This window comes from Arachis ipaensis, chromosome B3 (assembly GCF_059453495.1).
Source record: "Arachis ipaensis isolate K30076 ecotype BB chromosome B3, ASM5945349v1, whole genome shotgun sequence".
Taxonomy (NCBI): Eukaryota; Viridiplantae; Streptophyta; class Magnoliopsida; order Fabales; family Fabaceae; genus Arachis; species Arachis ipaensis.
In genome coordinates, this window is record NC_142438.1 from 119604404 (window position 1) to 119622549 (window position 18146).

Sequence of the window (18146 nt, forward strand, 5' to 3'; positions counted from 1 at the left end):
AATCTCATACTATGATATATGGTTGGAAATCTCTTGATGTCTACTTTCCAATGCCACTGAAATCACCTCATTTGAAGTTTTCTAGCTCAAGATATGCTCCTCTGAAGAGGACATGGTCAGGCTGCCTGGCGTTGTTGCCCAAGTTGTTGGCAAAACACGCCAGCAACAACGTGCATCCTTCTTCTTTGGTGGCTTCCTGGCGTTGTTGCCCAAGTTATTGGCAAAACACGCCAGGAACAACGTGCATGCCTTCTTCTTTGGTGGCTTCCTGGCATTGTTGCCCAAGTTATTGGCCAAACACGCTAGGAACAACGTGCATGCCTCTTCTTTGGTGGCTTCCTGGCGTTGTTGCCCAAGTTATTGGCAAAACACGCCAGGAACAACGTGCATCCCTCTTCTTTGGTGATTTCCTGGCATTGTTGCCCAAGTTATTGGCAAAACACGCCAGGAACAATGCTCAAGCCTTCTTCTCCCTGGCAGCTTGATTTGTTGGGCGTTGTTGCTGGAGTTGTTGCTGAACATGCAGCCAACAACGCCCCTTCTTCCTCCTTGCTCCATCACCTACCATAAACCAAAGAATTTTCCTCAAAGTTTTGCCATCTTATGCAATAATTTTCAAGGGAATCATTCACATCAACTTATATATAAACTCCTTGAGTCATTTGCATGAATTATGCCAAATTTCACTTAGTTCTTGGTTCATGGATGCATGGATGAAAAATTCACAAAATTGCTCATTTATTTCAAAGAAAGTGAATGAAATTAAGCTAAAACTAACTAAACTAACTAGTTAAAATTGTAAATATGCGAATGCATCACAACACCAAACTTAAAATGTTGCTTGTCCTCAAGCAAGAGAGAAAAAGATTTGATAACAGACTTTAAGATGCAAAAATATCTTAACAGAAAGGAACTTCTTCCAAGAACTCTATCATCCTTAATTGTGTAGTCATTTGTTTAATGCAAATGATCAAAGCTAATTCACTTCTTTATCAAAATGCTTGCTTTAGTATTAGACTAGCTAGCTTTATTAGACTCCTTTTTTCACACCTTTTCACATTCTCCATCCTTTTTTCAGTTTTCTTTGCTTCAATTGAGCTAAAAATCTTGTCTTAAGGTGGCTCTTTAGCATAAGCTTTCAATCAACAATCCCAAACCAGTTGGTTTAAGTTATTAAGTGTTGAAACACTCTTAAAGATTTACTAGCTCAAGCCTCTCTCCTTAACACATTCAATCACAGGCATATAACTTTGAGATTTTATTTGGATAGTGGTGTCCAGCACCTCTTTGGGTTGCTAAATGTTCTGTTATGGAGCTACTCTTGAACGGGGGTTCTCAATCGATAATCCCGAGTTAGTTAACTCAAGTTATCGGGTGATGAAGCACCCCTCAGATTTACTAGCCCAAGTATATCCCCTAACATCAATCACCACAGACACATATCCAAATTTGGTCATTGATGCCTAGCTTTTCATTTTCTCTTTTTTTTTTTTATTTGGAGTCTTGTAACCCTCGACCAACTAGTCTTGTATAAGCAAGCATTTCTTGATTTCTTGAGCCTTGATTTATTTACAAAGAAGGCATGTATACTAGCACTTTTTATAGGATAACTTTATGCTTTCTAGGCTAGATTTCTCTCTGTTCTTGTTCAAATCTCATCTTTTATTCAATTATCAAACAAAAGGATTTAGGATAAACATACATTTCAAACATGATGTACGTATGAAAATGCATAACATAAACATGAAAATGCATAAAAGAGAAATCTTAGAAGGTATGTCATGTTTCAGACATACATCTTCTTTATTTATTGAAATACTGAAAGAAACTTCACCACCTTTAAGCTTTGGGTTCCTTTCCTGTGCTTGATTCTCCTTGCTTTCCTTTGCCTTTTGGATCTTGCCTTTTCTTGCTTCTTATTTCTCCTTGTTGTTTTGTTGTTGATTCCTCCTCTATTTTCTTCCATATCCTTGAACTTACCATCCTCTCCTTTAGCCTTTGAACATTAAATTTCACCCTTGCAATTTCCTGCTCTTCTAATACCTTTTGTGCTTCATTGAATGTTTGGAGTTTTGGGTTGAGCACTGGGAGTGTTCCACAAAGGTAGCTGAGTTTTTCTTGGGTGCACATATCATAATCAATTCTGTCTCTGTGTCTAGCCTCTTTGAACATTCTATTTTCATTGAATTCTCTGTAAAGCTTGTCTGTTCTGTCATCCATTCTTTGAAGAAGTTCCCTTTGTTGAGCTTGCTCTTTCCTTAACTGAAACTATTCTTGTATTACTTTATTCATGGATCTTTCATATTCAGCAGTTGAGTTGTTGATGGCTTCATACATCTTGGTATATTGCTCTTGTTGTAGTTCCATCATGTGCGTTTGATATTCCCTCTGCTGATCCATCCATTGAGCTTGGGTTCCTCTTTGTTGATCCATCAATTGCCAGAGCTCCCTTTGTTGTTGAGCTTGTTCATCTTGGCTTCTTTGAATTTGTGAGTATTGCCCAGAGATTCCTTCTAATGCGGCTTGGAGTTGGTTCATGCTCAATGCACTTGGTTCTTCTCTATCTTCTTATTGTTCCCTTTCTTCTTGCTCCTCCCCTTGTCTTGCTTCTTTCCTCCTCTTTCTTCTTGCTAAAGGCTGCCTCTCTAATTGGACCGTGGTGACATGCTCCATCAATCTTTTGGTGATAGGCTTCCCAGGGGAGATTATTTCTGTGTCATCAAATTCTTTAAGTGGTACTCCAGCCTCCTCACACAAACGCAAGATAGTGCTAGGATAACCTAGCCAGCTGTCTTTTTGAACACCTTCAGCTATGTTCAAAATGTTCTTGGCTATGGTTTCTCCCACATCTATCTCCCCTCCTTTCATTATGCAGTGGATCATTATAGCTCTGTTTAGTGTCACCTCCGAGTTGTTTGAAGTGCAGATTAATGATCTTCTCACTATGTCATGCCATCCTTTTGCTTGAGGTATGAGATCACCCCTTCTGAGTTTGAGTGATTGTTTGTGTGAGTAACACCCAGTCCGTGCCCACTTTGCATAGATCACTTAGAACGTCTACATATTTTGGGTCATATTTAACCCTCTCTTCATAGCTAGGTTGCTTAAACCGTTTTGGCTTGGTTTTTAGCACTCTATTGATGGTGTCTGGGCCAAAGGGGACTACCACCCCTCGTACATAACTCAAGTATGGTTCTTTCTCATCATCTTTCTTTATGACATTGGCATAAAACTCATGGATGAGGAGCACACTTATAACTTGGGTTGATCACAGAGAAGCTCCCATCCCCTTTTTCTAATCACTTTTTATATGTCAGGATATTCTTCATCTTCTAGCTTAAAAGGCACCTCCGGGATAATGTCTCTGCCTCTGCTTGTCATCCAATTAAAGATTTGTTCATGGTTTTTGGATTTGAACTTTCTTTCATCAAATGTGGGTTGCTCTTGCATGGGTTGCTTATCTTTCTTCCTCCTAGCTCGTGATGATGAGGCCATTGAATTGTGATGGCCGAATCTTCCCAACACCAAACTTGAAGCAATGCTTGTCCTCAAGCATACAAGAAGTGTAGCTGAGTGAGGCTTAAAATGATAGATTTTAAGGCAAGAAATAAAGGCTTGAAAATGATTGAAAAGGAGTTGTGGAATGAAGATGATACGGGTGGCTTAAAGGCCACGGTTTGTGAAACAAGGATGAAGCACAAGAAGAGTATTTTCGAATGAAAGTATTGGTGAAGTATGGTGATGGTATATATAGATGTGAATGCAAAGTGAAGTGTGTTTGTAGTTGTGGGGGGGGGGGGGGGTTCAACGTTACTTTGAATGGTGGAAGCATTGTCTTAATGGTCTGGTTGTGTCATGGGGACATGAATCTTCTAGCTAATGCATGTTGAGTTGCTCTTTCTCATGCACAAAATCCAAGGCTCATGTGACTTCCTTTTCCTTGTGTGTGTATCCGTGAACTCCTCTCCCAAGATTCTCCATCACTTCTTTCTTTCATTTCCCTGCAACAAAATTCCAAAACCTTGAGATTCTTGAAGTATCTTTACTTATGCTAACAAATTATGATGCTATCCTAATGCATAATTGACTATAATAACCAAAATTGAAATCTAAGGATTGCTTTCTATGCTAAAAAAAACTACACTTTCTCTCTTTTTCTAGCATTTTTTTTATGTATGTGAGGACACCAAACTTAGTGTGTGACTAAGTGTTGTAACAAAATTAAAATTTACCATTTGCTTCAAAGTTGGCCACACCAAACTTAGTGTCTTGCATATACTACATGCTAATTCAATCCCCTTCTTTTTTTCAGATGTATATGATGCAATCTCTCATTATTGACTACTAAAGCATAAAAATAAAAGAAAACTCCTGTGCATGGGTTGCCTCCCATGAAGCGCTTGTTTATTGTCCTTAGCTTGACAATGCAGCTTCCTTGCTCATGCTAAAAGTTGCACACTCTCTTCCTTGCTCCAGGGGCCACCAAGATAAAGTTTCACCCTATGTCCATTGACTGTGAAGGTCTCTTTTGAAGTTTTATCAAGTAATTCCACATAGCCATGAGGGGATACTTTGGTGATGGTGTATGGACCAGTCCATCTAGATCTCAGCTTCCCAGGGAAAATCTTTAGTCTTGAGTTGAATAGCAACACCTTTTGGCCTGGTTCGAATGTTCTTGGGGAGATCCTCTTGTCATGCCACCTCTTTGCTCTTTTCTTGTATATTCTAGCATTTTCATATGCCTCCAGTCTGAACTCCTCCAATTCATTGAGTTGTAGTAACCTCTTTTCTCCTGCTGCTTGAGCATCTAAATTCAAGAGTTTAGTGGCCCAAAAGGTCTTGTGTTCAAGCTCCACAGGGAGATGGCATGCTTTCCCAAACACTAGCTGAAATGGAGATTTTCCTATGGGCGTTTTGAATGCTGTCCTGTATGCCCAAAGTGCATCATCAAGCTTCCTAACCCAATCCTTTCTTGTTGCTCCCACAGTTTTCTCTAAAATCCTCTTTAGCTCTCTGTTAGCAAGTTCAGCTTGCCCATTTTTCTGGGAGTGATAGGGTGTGGCTACTTTGTGAGTAACTCCATATTTATGGAGAAGAGAATTTAATTGCTTGTTGCAGAAGTGGCTTCCCCCATCACTTATAAGTCCCTTTGGCACTCCAAATCTAGTGAAGATGTTTCTCTTTAGGAATTGCAAAACCACGTTGGTATCACATGTAGTGGTGGCTATTGCTTCTACCCATTTTGAAACGTACTCCACTGCCACCAAAATGTATTTGAATGTGTAGGATGGAGGGAAGGGTCCCATGAAGTCTATACCCCATAAATCAAAGAGTTCCACCTCCAAAATGAACTTCTGGGGCATTTCATTCTTCTTCGTTAACCCGCCTGCTCTTTTGCATTCATTACAATGGCTCACAAAGTCTCTAGCATCCTTGAAGATAGAGGGCCAGTAGAAACCACTTTGAAGTACCTTTGCAGTAGTTCTTTCAGCTCCAAAATGGCCACTATAGCTAGAATTATGACAATGCCACAAGATGTCCTTCATCTCAACCTCTGGCACACATCTTCTAATCATTCCATATGGGCATCTTTTGAATAGGAAGGGTTCATCCCAAAAGAATAACTTAGCCTCATGTAACAGCTTTTTAACTTGTTGCTTTGTATACCCTTGTGGAATGCTTCTTCTTGCTTTATAGTTGGCCATGTCTGTGAACCAAGGAGTGTGTTGAATTTGTAAGAGGTGCTCATCTAGAAATTCTTCATTTACTGATTGAAAAGTGTCTTGACATGTATCTTGTGGCAGCCTTGATAGATGGTCGGCAACTTGATTTTCACTACCCATTCTGTCCTTTATCTCAATGTCAAACTCTTGTAGGAGTAGTACCCATCTGATTAGCCTTGGTTTGGCATCCTGTTTTGATATAAGATACTTAAGAGCAGCATGGTCAGTGTAGACTAAAGTTTTAGATCCAATCAAATATTGTCTAAACTTATCAAAAGCATATACCACAGCTAGTAACTCCTTCTCTATTGTGGTGTAATTTCTTTGAGCTTCATTCAATACCTTACTTGCATAGTAGATAACATGAAGCTTCTTTTCCTTCCTCTGCCCCAACACAGCACCAATTGCAAGGTCACTTGCATCACACATGAGTTCAAAAGGCAATCCCCAGCTTGGGGTGTGATGATTGGTGCTGTGGTGAGCCTAGCTTTTAGAGTCTCAAAGGCATGTTTACATTCATCATCAAAGGAAAAAGGGTTACTCACCACCAACAGATTGTTTAATGGCTTTGCTATTTTGGAAAAATCTTTAATGAATCTTCGATAGAATCCAGCATGCACTAAGAAGCTTCTAACAGCTTTCACATTAGTTGGTAAAGGAAGTTTTTCTATAATTTCTACTTTTGCCTTGTCAACCTCTATACCCTTTCTTGAAATTTTGTGACCAAGAACAATGCCTTCGGGTACCGTGAAATGGCATTTCTCCCAGTTTAAAACCAAATTGGTTTCTTTGCACCTTTTCAAGACTAGGGTAAGATGGTGCAAGCAAGCATTGAAAGAATCACCAAAAACAGAGAAGTCATCCATAAAAACTTCAATAAATTTTTCTACCATGTCCGAGAAGATTGATAGCATGCATCTCTGAAAGGTAGCTGGGGCATTACACAGTCCGAATGGCATTCTCCTGTATGCGAAGACTCCAAAGGGGCAGTGAAAGAGGTCTTCTCTTGATCCATGGGGTCAACCACTATTTGATTATACCAAGAATATCCATCAAGAAAATAGTAATAAGCATGGCCAGCCAACCTTTCAAGCATCTGGTCAATGAAAGGGAGGGGGAATTGATCCTTTCGTGTGACATCATTCAGCCTCCTATAATCAATGCACATCCTCCACTCTGTCACTGTTCGTGTTGGAATAAGCGCATTCTTCTCATTGAAAATGACAATCATCCCCCTTTCTTGGGTACTACTTGCACTGGACTAATCCATGGACTGTCGGAGATAGGATACATAATCCCAGCTTTACATAACTTCAGGACTTCCTTTTGAACAACCTCCTTCATTGTGGGATTTAATCTTCTTTGAGGTTGTACCACTGGTTTGGAATTTTTCTCCAAGAGTATTTTGTGCATGCATATGGCAGGGCTTATGCCTTTCAAGTCATCAATGGTCCACCCCAATGCATCCTTGTGAGCTCTCAATACTACAAGGAGTTTTTCTTCTTCCTCTGCACTCAGTGTAGAGTTGATGATTACTGGGAAGCTATCCTTTTCACCAAGGAATGCATATTTAAGATAAGGGGGTAATGGTTTCAACTCTTGTTGTAGTGCCACTTCTTTCTTGGCTTCACTTGGTTCCTCTGGTGCTTCCAATTTGTTCTTTTCTTGTTCTTGGATATCCCGGACTTCCTCCTGTTTCACTTGATGGTTTGTTTCCAATACTTCTTCAACCAAAGAATCCACCACATCAACCCTCATGCAACTCTCTTTCTCAGCGAGGTATTGCATTGCCTTGAAGACATTTATGGTCATTTGCTCATCATGTACTCTGAAGATCATCTCTCCCTTTTTCACATCAATGATTGTTCTAGCTATAGCCAAAAAGGGTCTACCAAGGATAACTGAGTTGCTCCCCTCTTCATCCATGTCTAGGACCACAAAATCGGCTGGGAATATAAAATTTTCCACTTTCACCAAGAGGTTCTCAACTACACCATTTGGTATTTTGATAGATCTGTCAGCAAGTTGGAGTGACATCCTTGTGAGTTTCAGCTCTTCTATCATCATTTTCTTCATCATAATAAGAGGCATTAAGTTAATGCTTGCTCCCAAGTCACAGAGTGATTTATCAATGGCTATACTCTCAATTGTGCATGGTATGAGGAAGCTACCTGGATCCTTGAGTTTTGGTGGCAGTCCCTTTTGAATAATGGCATTACACTCTTGAGTGAGAATCACTGTTTCTTTCTCTTGCCAACTTCTCTTCTTGGTGATTAATTCTTTAAGAAACTTTGCATATAATGGCATTTGTTCTAAAGCTTCTGCCAATGGAATGTTGATTTCAAGTTTCTTAAAGATTTCCAAGAACCTTGGAAATTGTTGATCCTTCGTTCCTTTGTGTATCCTGGTTGGGTATGGAAGCTTGGGCACATAGGCTTTCACCCCTTCATTCTTGTTCTCCTGCTATGGCTTCACATTCTCCTTGTTGTTGGGGTGGCTGTTTTGAGTAGGTGTCTTGCTTTGTGGCTTTTCATCTCCTTTGCTTTCTTGAGGCGTTGATGCCTTTTCTTTATCTTGCTCATCCACCGTGTCTTGCTCTTTGAGTTTTGTTGCTTTCTTGTTAGAACTTTCTCCGAGTACTTTGCCACTTCTCAACTGAAGAGCTTTACATTCTTCTCTTGGGTTGGGTACTATATCACTTGGGAGGATGTTGGTTGGCCGTTCAGCTTGTTTGGCCAATTGTCCTACTTGCCGTTCAAGGCTCTTCATGGTAGCTTCATATCTCTCTTGCCCTTTGAGCAAGTTTTGAGTGGATTGGACAATTGTTTGTAGGGCTGTCTCAAGACTTGAAATCCTATTTTCATGATGGTCAATTGGTGGTATGATGGAGGTAGATTGTTGTTGCTGGAAGTTGTTTGCAGGGCTGGTGTGGTAATTTTGTGGGTTGGATGTTGGTGCGGAAAAGTTATTTTGATGAGTTTATGGATTGTTGTGAGGTGGTTGATATGTGTTTTGTGGTTTCTTGTATTGGTTAGTGTTGTTAGATGAGTGATTTTGGCTGTGTGTGTTGCGGGAATAGTTGGAGTTGTTGTTCTTCTGCCAATAGTTTTGACTATCACCCCATCTCAGGTTGGGGTGATTCCTCCAGGATGAGTTGTATGTGTCACCATGGAAGTCATTTTGAGATGAACTTGAGGTATTTTGCATGTATTGAACCTGTTCTTGTTGCTGCTCAACATTGCCTGCTTCATTTTGACCCCATTCAATTGAAGCTTGATTTGTTGTGCTCACTGAAGCTAGTTGGAGGCCATCTATTCTCTTAGCCATTATTTTCATTTGTTGTTGGACTTGTTGGTGCATCAACTTGTTCTGTGCCAAGATTGTGTCCACTCCTTCTAGTTCCAACACACCCTTCTTTTGAACGGGTTGGCGTTGCCTCTGATGAGCATAGAAGTATTGGTTATTTGCCACCATGTCTATGAGATTTTGGGCTTCCTCAGCTGTCTTCATCAATTGTAGTGAGCCTCCTGCGGAGTAATCCAAGGACTCTTGAGATTTCAAAGTTAACCCCTCATAGAAATTTTGGAGTTTATCCCATTCACTGAACACTTCAGGTGGACATTTCCTAATCAGAGCTTTGTATCATTCCCATGCCTCATACAATGACTCCCCATCTAATTGAGTGAATGTTTGCACCTCCGTTTTCAACCTGATAATCCTCTGAGGTGGATAGAACTTAGATAGGAATTTATTCACTAAATCATCCCAAGTGTTGATGCTTTCTTTGGGGAATGTCTCCAGCCATTGAGATGCCTTGTCTCTCAAAGAAAATGGGAACAACAGTAGCTTGTAAATATCTGGATGCACCCCATTTGTCTTGACAGTTTCACATATTCTTAGGAAAATAAACAGGTGTTGATTTGGATCCTCAAGGGGACCTCCTCCATAGGAACAATTATTTTGCACCAAAGTGATAAGCTGAGGCTTCAATTCAAAGTTGTGTGCATGAACATTGGGAGTGAGTATACTGCTCCCACAGTGTCTTGGATTGGGGAAAGTGTAAGAAGCTAGAACTCTCCTTTGAGGTGGGTTGTTATTGTTGGCAACTCCCTCAGGGGGGTTATGCGAATTGCCCTCCATGATTTAGTCCTCTCCTTCTGAATCCTCCTCACCAATGACCCTTTTTCCTGTTGCTTCTCTTCTTAACCTTCGAAGGGTTCTCTCATCTTCAGGATCAAATCTCCTTGCCTCTGACATACACAAACACACACAAACCAACAACACAAATGAAACACTCTATTGCTAGAGTAAAGTTACAGTTAGCGAAACAAAATATCAAACAGTTAGTGGGCTTTAACAAAGAAAAGAAAAATACTTAATCTAAACTACCATTCACGTAATCATTGTCAATCTTTTCCAATCCCCGACAACGGCGCCAAAAACTTGATACGCGAAAATTATAAATTAGCGCGCAACCGGCAAGTATATCGGGTCGTATCAAGTAATAAAACTCACTAAGAGTGAGGTCGATCCCACGGAGATTGGTGGATTAAGCAACTTTAGTTAAATGGTATATTTAGTTAAGAAAACATGGTTTTGATTTCATGAGATTTGTGATTTTTGAACATAATTGCAAAAATTTAAATGGCAAGGAATTTAAAGAACTAGAATAGAGAAAGAAAATGAAAGTGAATAACTGAAACTTAAATTTCAAGAAACTTAAATGACATGAAAAATAAATTGCAAGAAAGTAAAGATTGCAGAATTTTAAAGAGTAGAAGAGTAAATTGCAAGAAATAGAGAAACAGAATGTAAATGGCAAGAATGATAAATTGCAAGAATGTAAAAGGGAATTGGGTAGTGAGCATTCAAAGAACTAAAGAACAAAAGAGATGAGAATTAATGATGGAGGGATCATTAGGGATTAGAGATGTAAATTGTCATGAATTGATGTTACTCAATTCCTTCTCAATCATGGGTATAGATCCATGGCGGATTGTGAATAATTGAATCCCAATCTCTTGACAATTCAATTTCTCTTCAACACAATCAATTGCCACTCTCGTGATCTAATTGGTCATGAGAAGAGGTGAAGTTCAACTTCTAATCCAAGGCCACACAACTTCCAGGATCTCAACTAAGGGAGGTTACATCTCACATATCAACCCAAAGTGTATTAATCAAAGAAATCATGAAAGGATGAACTCTAAACTGAGTTACATGGCTCCTTTCTCAAGTTCACCATATAATTCATGTAGATTCAACCCTTCTCTCGAATGTAGTTGAATATTTGAAGAACAAGAGTTTCCTCTTGGATGAACCACTTGAATTGAGAAAGAAAAGAAGAATTATCAACCCATTCAAATAAACAGAGCTCCTCCCCCTAATGAAGGTGGGGTTTAGTGAATCATAGCTCTAAATTCAACAATAAATGTAAAAGTTAAAAATTAAACTAAGTGTAGAGAATAATGAAGAAGAAGAAGAAGAAGTATTCCTTTTAAAACTGAAATTCAAAGTTGCAAGAAAAACAAAATAGAAGACGGGTGAGATGTAGAAAAAAAAAGTAAAAATGCTAGTGTAATAGTAAAAGTGTCTAAAAAGTAAAAGTAAAAAAAATTCCCTTTTAAAGTACAAACTCCTTCTCTATTTATACTAGTCCTAAGACTCATTTGGAGATCTTCAATTGGATTAGCAATGTGGGCTTTTCCTTTGTTAAGTTCCTGGTCCAATGAATGGAAGTATTCCCCTTTTGAAGAGAGCAAAGAGAGCAGAGCAAGTCTTCATCAATTCTGGCCCAATTGGGAATTACTGACAAACATGCCAGTTCACAGCACATTGGCAACGTGCTATTGAATATCCTGGACACCAGGCTTGGGCGTTGTTGGCCTAAGTTATTGCCAAACACATGACTCAGTTTTGATGGCCAAAGTTGACTCTTGTTTGAGCTTTAATTTTGAGCTTCAATATAGATTATTATACATGGTTGGAAAGCTCTGAATGTCAGCTTTTCAACGCAACTGGAAGCACCTCAATTGGATCTCTGTAGCTCAAGTTATGTTCCATTGAAGAAGACATGGTCAGGCTGCCTGGGCGTTTTTGGTGAACACGCCAGTGACAACGCCCTTAGTCTCTGAGGCTCTAAATAAAGCCAGCTTTTGAGTCTTCAAATGAACTCCAATCTCATACTATGATATATGGTTGGAAAGCTCTTGATGTCTACTTTCCAATGCCACTAAAATCACCTCATTTGGAGTATTCTAGCTCAAGATATACTCCTTTGAAGAGGGCAAGGTCAGGCTGCCTGGCGTTGTTGCCCAAGTTGTTGGCAAAACACGCCAGCAACAACGCCCATCCTTCTTTTCTGGTGGCTGCCTGGCGTTGTTGCCCAAGTTGTTGGCAAAACACGCCAGCAACAACACCCATCCTTCTTCTCTGGTGGCTGCCTGGCGTTGTTGCCCAAGTTGTTGGCAAAATACGGCAGCAACAACGTGCATCCTTCTTCTTTGGTGGCTTCATGCCTCTTCTTTGGTGGCTTCCTGGCGTTGTTGCCCAAGTTATTGGCAAAACACGCCAGGAACAACGTGCATCCCTCTTCTTTGGTGATTTCCTGGCGTTGTTGCCCAAGTTATTGGCTAAACACGCCAGGAATAACGCTCAAGCCTTCTTCTCCCTGGCAGCTTGATTTGTTGGGCATTGTTGCTGGAGTTGTTACTGAAACACGCAGCCAACAACGCCCCTTCTTCCTCCTTGCTCCATCACCTACCATAAACCAAAGAATTTCCCTCAAAGTTTTGCCATCTTATGCAATAATTTTCAAGGGAATCATTTACATCAACTTATATATAAACTCCTTGAGTCATTTGCATGAATTATGCCAAATTTCACTTAGTTCTTGGTTCATGGATGCATGGATGAAAAACTCACAAAATTGCTCATTTATTTCAAAGAAAGTGAATGAAATTAAGCTAAAACTAACTAAACTAACTAGTTAAAATGGTAAATATGCGAATGCATCAGTGGGGATCCTGTGGGGTCCACAGATCCTGAGGTGTCAAGGATATCTCATCCCTGCACCAAGTGGCGTGCAAAAATGCCCCTTTCTGCCAATCCTAGCGTTAAACGCTAGGCTGCTGCCCATTTCTGGTGTTTAACGCCAGCTTCTTGCCCATTCCTGGCGTTAAACGCCAGTCTGGTGCCCATTTTTGGTGTTAAACGCCCAGAATGGTGCCAGACTGGGCGCTTAACGCCAATTCTGCTACCCTTACTGGCGTTTAAATGCCAGTAAGTTTCTCCTCCAGGGTGTTCTATTTTTAATACTGTTTTTCCTTCTTTTTTTTTCAATTGTTTTTGTGACTTCACATGATCATCAACCTACAAAAAACATAAAATAACAATGGAGAATAAATAAAATTGGGTTGCCTCCCAACAAGCGCTTCTTTAATGTCAGTAGCTTGACAGTGGGCTTTCATGGAGCCTCACAGATACTCAGAGCATGATGATGGCCTCTCAACACCAAACTTAGAGTTTGGTTGTGGCCTCCCAACACCAAACTTAGAGTTTGAGTGTGGGGATTTTGTTTGACTCTGCATTGAGAGAAGCTTTTCATACTTCTTCTCCATGATTACAGAGGGAGATCCTTGAGCTTTAAACACAAGGGAGTCCTTATTCACTTGAAGGACTAATTCTCCTCTGTCAACATCAATCACAACTTTTGTTGTGGTTAGGAAGGGTCTGCCAAGGATGATGGCTTCATCCACACACTTCCCAGTCTCTAAGATTATGAAATCAGCAGGGATGTAATGGGCTTCAACCTTTACCAAGACATCCTCTACAGGTCCATAAGCTTGTTTCCTTGAATTGTCTGCCATATCTAATGAGATTCTTATAGCTTGTACCTCAATGATCCCTAGCTTTTCCATTATAGAGAAAGGCATGAGGTTTATACTTGACCCTAGGTCACACAGAGCCTTCTCAAAGGTCATGGTGCCTATGGTACAAGGTATTAAGAACTTCCCAGGATCTTGTCTCTTTTGAGGTAATCTCTGCCTAGTCAAGTCATCCAGTTCTTTGGTGAGCAAGGGGGGTTCATCCTCCCAAGTCTCATTACCAAATAACTTGGCATTTAGATTCATGATTTCTCCAAGGTACTTAGCAACTTGCTCTTCAGTAACATCCTCATCCTCTTCAGAGGAAGAATACTCATCAGAGCTCATGAATGGCAGAAGTAAATTCAATGGAATCTCTATGGTCTCAGTGTGAGCCTCAGATTCCCATGGTTCCTCATGAAGGAACTCCTTGGAGGCCAGTGGACGTCCAGTGAGGTCTTCCTCAGTGGAGATCACTGCCCCTTCCTCCTCTCCAAGTTCGGCCGTGTGGGCCATGTTGATGCCCTTGCACTCTCCTTTTGGATTCTCTTCTGTATTGCTTGGAAGAGTACTAGGAGGGAGTTCAGTAACTTTCTTACTCAGCTGACCTACTTGTGCCTTCAAATTTCTAATGGAGGACCTTGTTTCAGTCATGAAACTTTGAGTGGTTTTAATTAGATCAGAGACTACAGTTGCTAAGTCAGAGTGGCTCTGCTTAGAATTCTCTGTCTGTTGCTGAGAAGATGATGGAAAAGGCTTGCTATTGCTAAACCTGTTTCTTCCACCATTATTGTTATTGAAGCCTTGTTGAGGCCTCTGTTGGTCCTTCCATGAGAGATTTGGATGATTTCTCCATGAAGGATTGTAAGTGTTTCCATAGGAATCTCCCATGTAATTCACCTCTTCCATTGCTGGGTTCTCAGGATCATAAGCTTCTTCTTCAAATGAAGCTTCTTTGGTACTGCCTGTTGCTGCTTGCATTCCAAACAGACTCTGAGAAATCATATTGACTTGTTGAGTCAATATTTGTTCTGAGCCAGTATGGCATTCAGAGTATCAATCTCAAGAACTCCTCTCTTCTGATTTGTCCCATTATTCACAGGATTCCTTTCAGAGTTGTACATGAATTGGTTATTTGCAACTATTTCAATGAGTTCCTGAGCTTCTGCAGGTGTCTTCTTCAGATGAAGAGATCCTCCAGCAGAGCTGTCCAATGATATTTTGGACAGTTCAGACAGACCATCATAGAAGATACCTATGATGTTCCATTCTGAAAACATGTCAGAAGGACACCTTCTGATCAATTGCTTGTATCTTTCCCATGCTTCATAGAGGGATTCACCTTCCTTCTGTCTGAAGGTTTGGACTTCCACTCTAAGCTTGCTCAATTTTTGAGGTGGAAAGAACTTTGCCAAGAAGGCATTAACTAGCTTTTTCCAAGATTTTAGACTTTCTTTAGGTTGTGAATCCAACCATTCTAGCTCTATCTCTTACAGCAAAGGGAAAAAGCATAAGCTTGTAGACCTCGGGATCAACCCCATTAGTCTTGACAGTGTCATAGATTTGCAAGAATTCAGCTAAGAACTGATGAGGATCTTCCAATGGAAGTCCATGAAACTTGCAATTCTGTTGTATTAGAGAAAATAATTGAGGCTTAAGCTCAAAATTGTTTGCTCCAATGGCAGGGATAGAGATGCTTCTCCCATAGAAGTCAGGAGTAGGTGCAGTAAAGTCACCAAGCACCTTTCTTGCATTGTTGGTGTTTTCGGCTGCCATGGCTTCTTCTTGTTTGAAAAGCTCTGTTAGGTCCTCTACAGAGAGTTGTACTTTAGCTTCTCTCAGCTTTCTCTTCAAGGTCCTTTCAGGTTCAGGATCAGCCTCAACAAGAATGTCTTTGTCCTTACTCCTGCTCATATGAAAGAGAGAAGAAGAAAGTATGGAATCCTCTATGTCACAGTATAAAGATTCCTTGAGGTGTCAGAGGAAAATAAAAATAGAAGGAGGAGGTAGAAAGAGAAGAATTCGAACTTATCAAGAGGGATAGAGTTTGAATTGTTGATAGTGGAGGAGTGTTAGTCCTTAAATAGAAGGATGTGAGAAGAGGGGAAGAATTTTTGAAATTAAAGTAAAAGATTTTGAAATAATTAAAAGAAATTTTGAAAATTTGGTAAAGGTTTTTCGAAAATTAAGATTGGGAAAGAAATTAAGTAATTTTTGAAAAAGATTTTGAAATTAGAAATCAAAAAGATATGATTGAAACTTAATTTTGAAAAAGATGTAATTGAAAAGATATGATTGAGAAGATATGATTGAAAATCAAATTAAAAAGAGAAAGTTTTAAAATTAAAGTTGATTACTTGACTAACAAGAAATTAGAAGATATGATTCTAGAATTAATACTTTTGATCCTTTCTTAATAGGCAAGTAACAACTAGAAAATTTTGAATTAAATTATTAATTGTAGCAAGGATTTTCGAAAATAGTAATAAATAAAAAATTGAAAAGAATTTGATTTTGAAAAGATATGATTGAAAAGATATGATTTGAAAAAGATTTGATTTTGAAAAATTATGAAGATTTGAAAAAAATTTGAATTAAAAACAAAATCTTCCCTCTAGTGTCATCCTGGCGTTAAACGCCCAGAATGGTATCCATTCTGGCATTTAACGCCCAAAATCCTACCTTTTTGGGCGTTAAACGCCAGTTTTCCTTCTTCACTGGGCGTTTTGAACACCCAGCTTTTTCTGTGTAATTCCTCTGCTGAATGTTCTGAATCTTCAATTCTATGTGTTACTGACTTGAAAAGACACAATTTTGAAAAAAAATTTTTTGAATTTTTAATGATGAGAAACAATAGAAATGCAACTAAGATCAAATAAACAATGCATGCAAGACACCAAACTTAGAAGTTTGTATACTAAGGACTATAACAATTTGAAAATGCATGTAAGAAACAACAAAAGACACAGAATAAGAGAAATTAAAGATCAGAGCACTGAAATCATCAAGAACAACTTGAAGATCAATGAAGAACATAATGCATATATTCAAAAAATGCAAGAAGAATAAAGACATGCAATTGACACCAAACTTAAAAATTGATATTAGACTCAAACAAGAAACATAAAATATTTTTGATTTTTATGGTTTTATAAATTTTTTTGTAATTTTTCGAAAATTGAGTGGAAAACAAAATAAAGGGGTTCAAAATTTTTAATAAGAGTTCCAGGAATCATTGCAATGCTAGTCTAAGACTCCGGTCCAGGAATTAGACATGGCTTACTAGCCAGCCAAGCTTTCAATGAAAGCTCCGGTCCAAAATACTAGACATGGCCAATGGCCAGCCAAGCTTTAGCAGATCATTGCTAACAACAGCAAAATTGATAGAAATCAACAAGCTCTTGTGATGATAAGTTGAAACCTCGGTCCAATAAGATTAGACATAGCTTCACAGCCAGCCAAACTTCAACAGATCATCATGAAACTCTAGAATTCATTCTTAAAAACTCTGAAGAACAAAATAGAAAAAAAAATTTGTATTTTAAAAAAATTTTTTCGAAAATAAAAAGTAAAATTACTTAATCTAAGCAACAAGATGAATCGTCAGTTGTCCAAACTCGAACAATCCCCGGCAACGGCGCCAAAAACTTGGTGCACGAAATTGTAATCATCAACAATGGTGCCAAAGACTTGGAGCTCTCAAACGTGAATCACACTTTGTCACAATTCCGCACAACTAACCAGCAAGTGTACGGGGTCGTCCAAGTAATACCTTACGTGAGTAAGGGTCGATTCCACGGAGACTGTCGGCTTGAAGCAAGCTATGGTCATCTTGTAAATCTCAGTCAGACAGATTCAAATGGTTATGGAGGATTGATAATTAAAGATAAATAAAACATAAAATAAAGATAGAGATAGAGATACTTATGTAATTCATTGGTAGGAATTTCAGATAAGCATATAAAGATGCTTTGTTCCTCCTGAACCTCTGCTTGCCTTCTTCCAATCATTCATACTCCTTTCCATGGCAAGCTTTATGTTGGGCATCACCGTTGTCAATGGCTACTTTCCGTCCTCTCAGTGAAAATGTTCTACGCACGCTGTCACCGCACGGCTAATCATCTGTCGGTTCTCGATCATGTTGGAATAGGATCCATTGATCCTTTTGCGTCTGTCACACGCCCAACACTCGCGAGTTTGAAGCTCGTCACAGTCATCCCTTCCCAGATCCTACTCAGAATACCACAGACAAGGTTTAGACATTTCGGATCTCAGGAATGGCCGCCAATAATTCTAGCCTATACCACGAAGGTTCTAATCTTAGATTAGAAACCCAAGAGATACACATTCAAGCTTGTTTGCATGTAGAACGGAAGTGGTTGTCAGGCACGCGTTCATAGGTGAGAATGGTGATGAGTGTCACATAATCATCACATTCATCATGTTCTTGAGTGCGAATGAATATCTTAGAGAAGAAGTAGGCGTGAATTGAATAGAAAAACAGTAGTACTTTGCATTAATTCATGAAGAACAGCAGAGCTCCACACCTTAATCTATG

The 18146-nt window shown here is 39.4% G+C and overlaps 1 non-coding gene across 1 annotated transcript; it reads left to right on the plus strand.

Annotated features, from left to right (window-relative positions):
* Positions 1-14866: 14866 nt before the first annotated feature.
* On the plus strand, positions 14867-14970 carry LOC148572233 (small nucleolar RNA R71). Its single transcript, XR_015908205.1, has one exon. It is a non-coding gene; the product is annotated as a small nucleolar RNA R71 (small nucleolar RNA).
* Positions 14971-18146: the final 3176 nt, after the last annotated feature.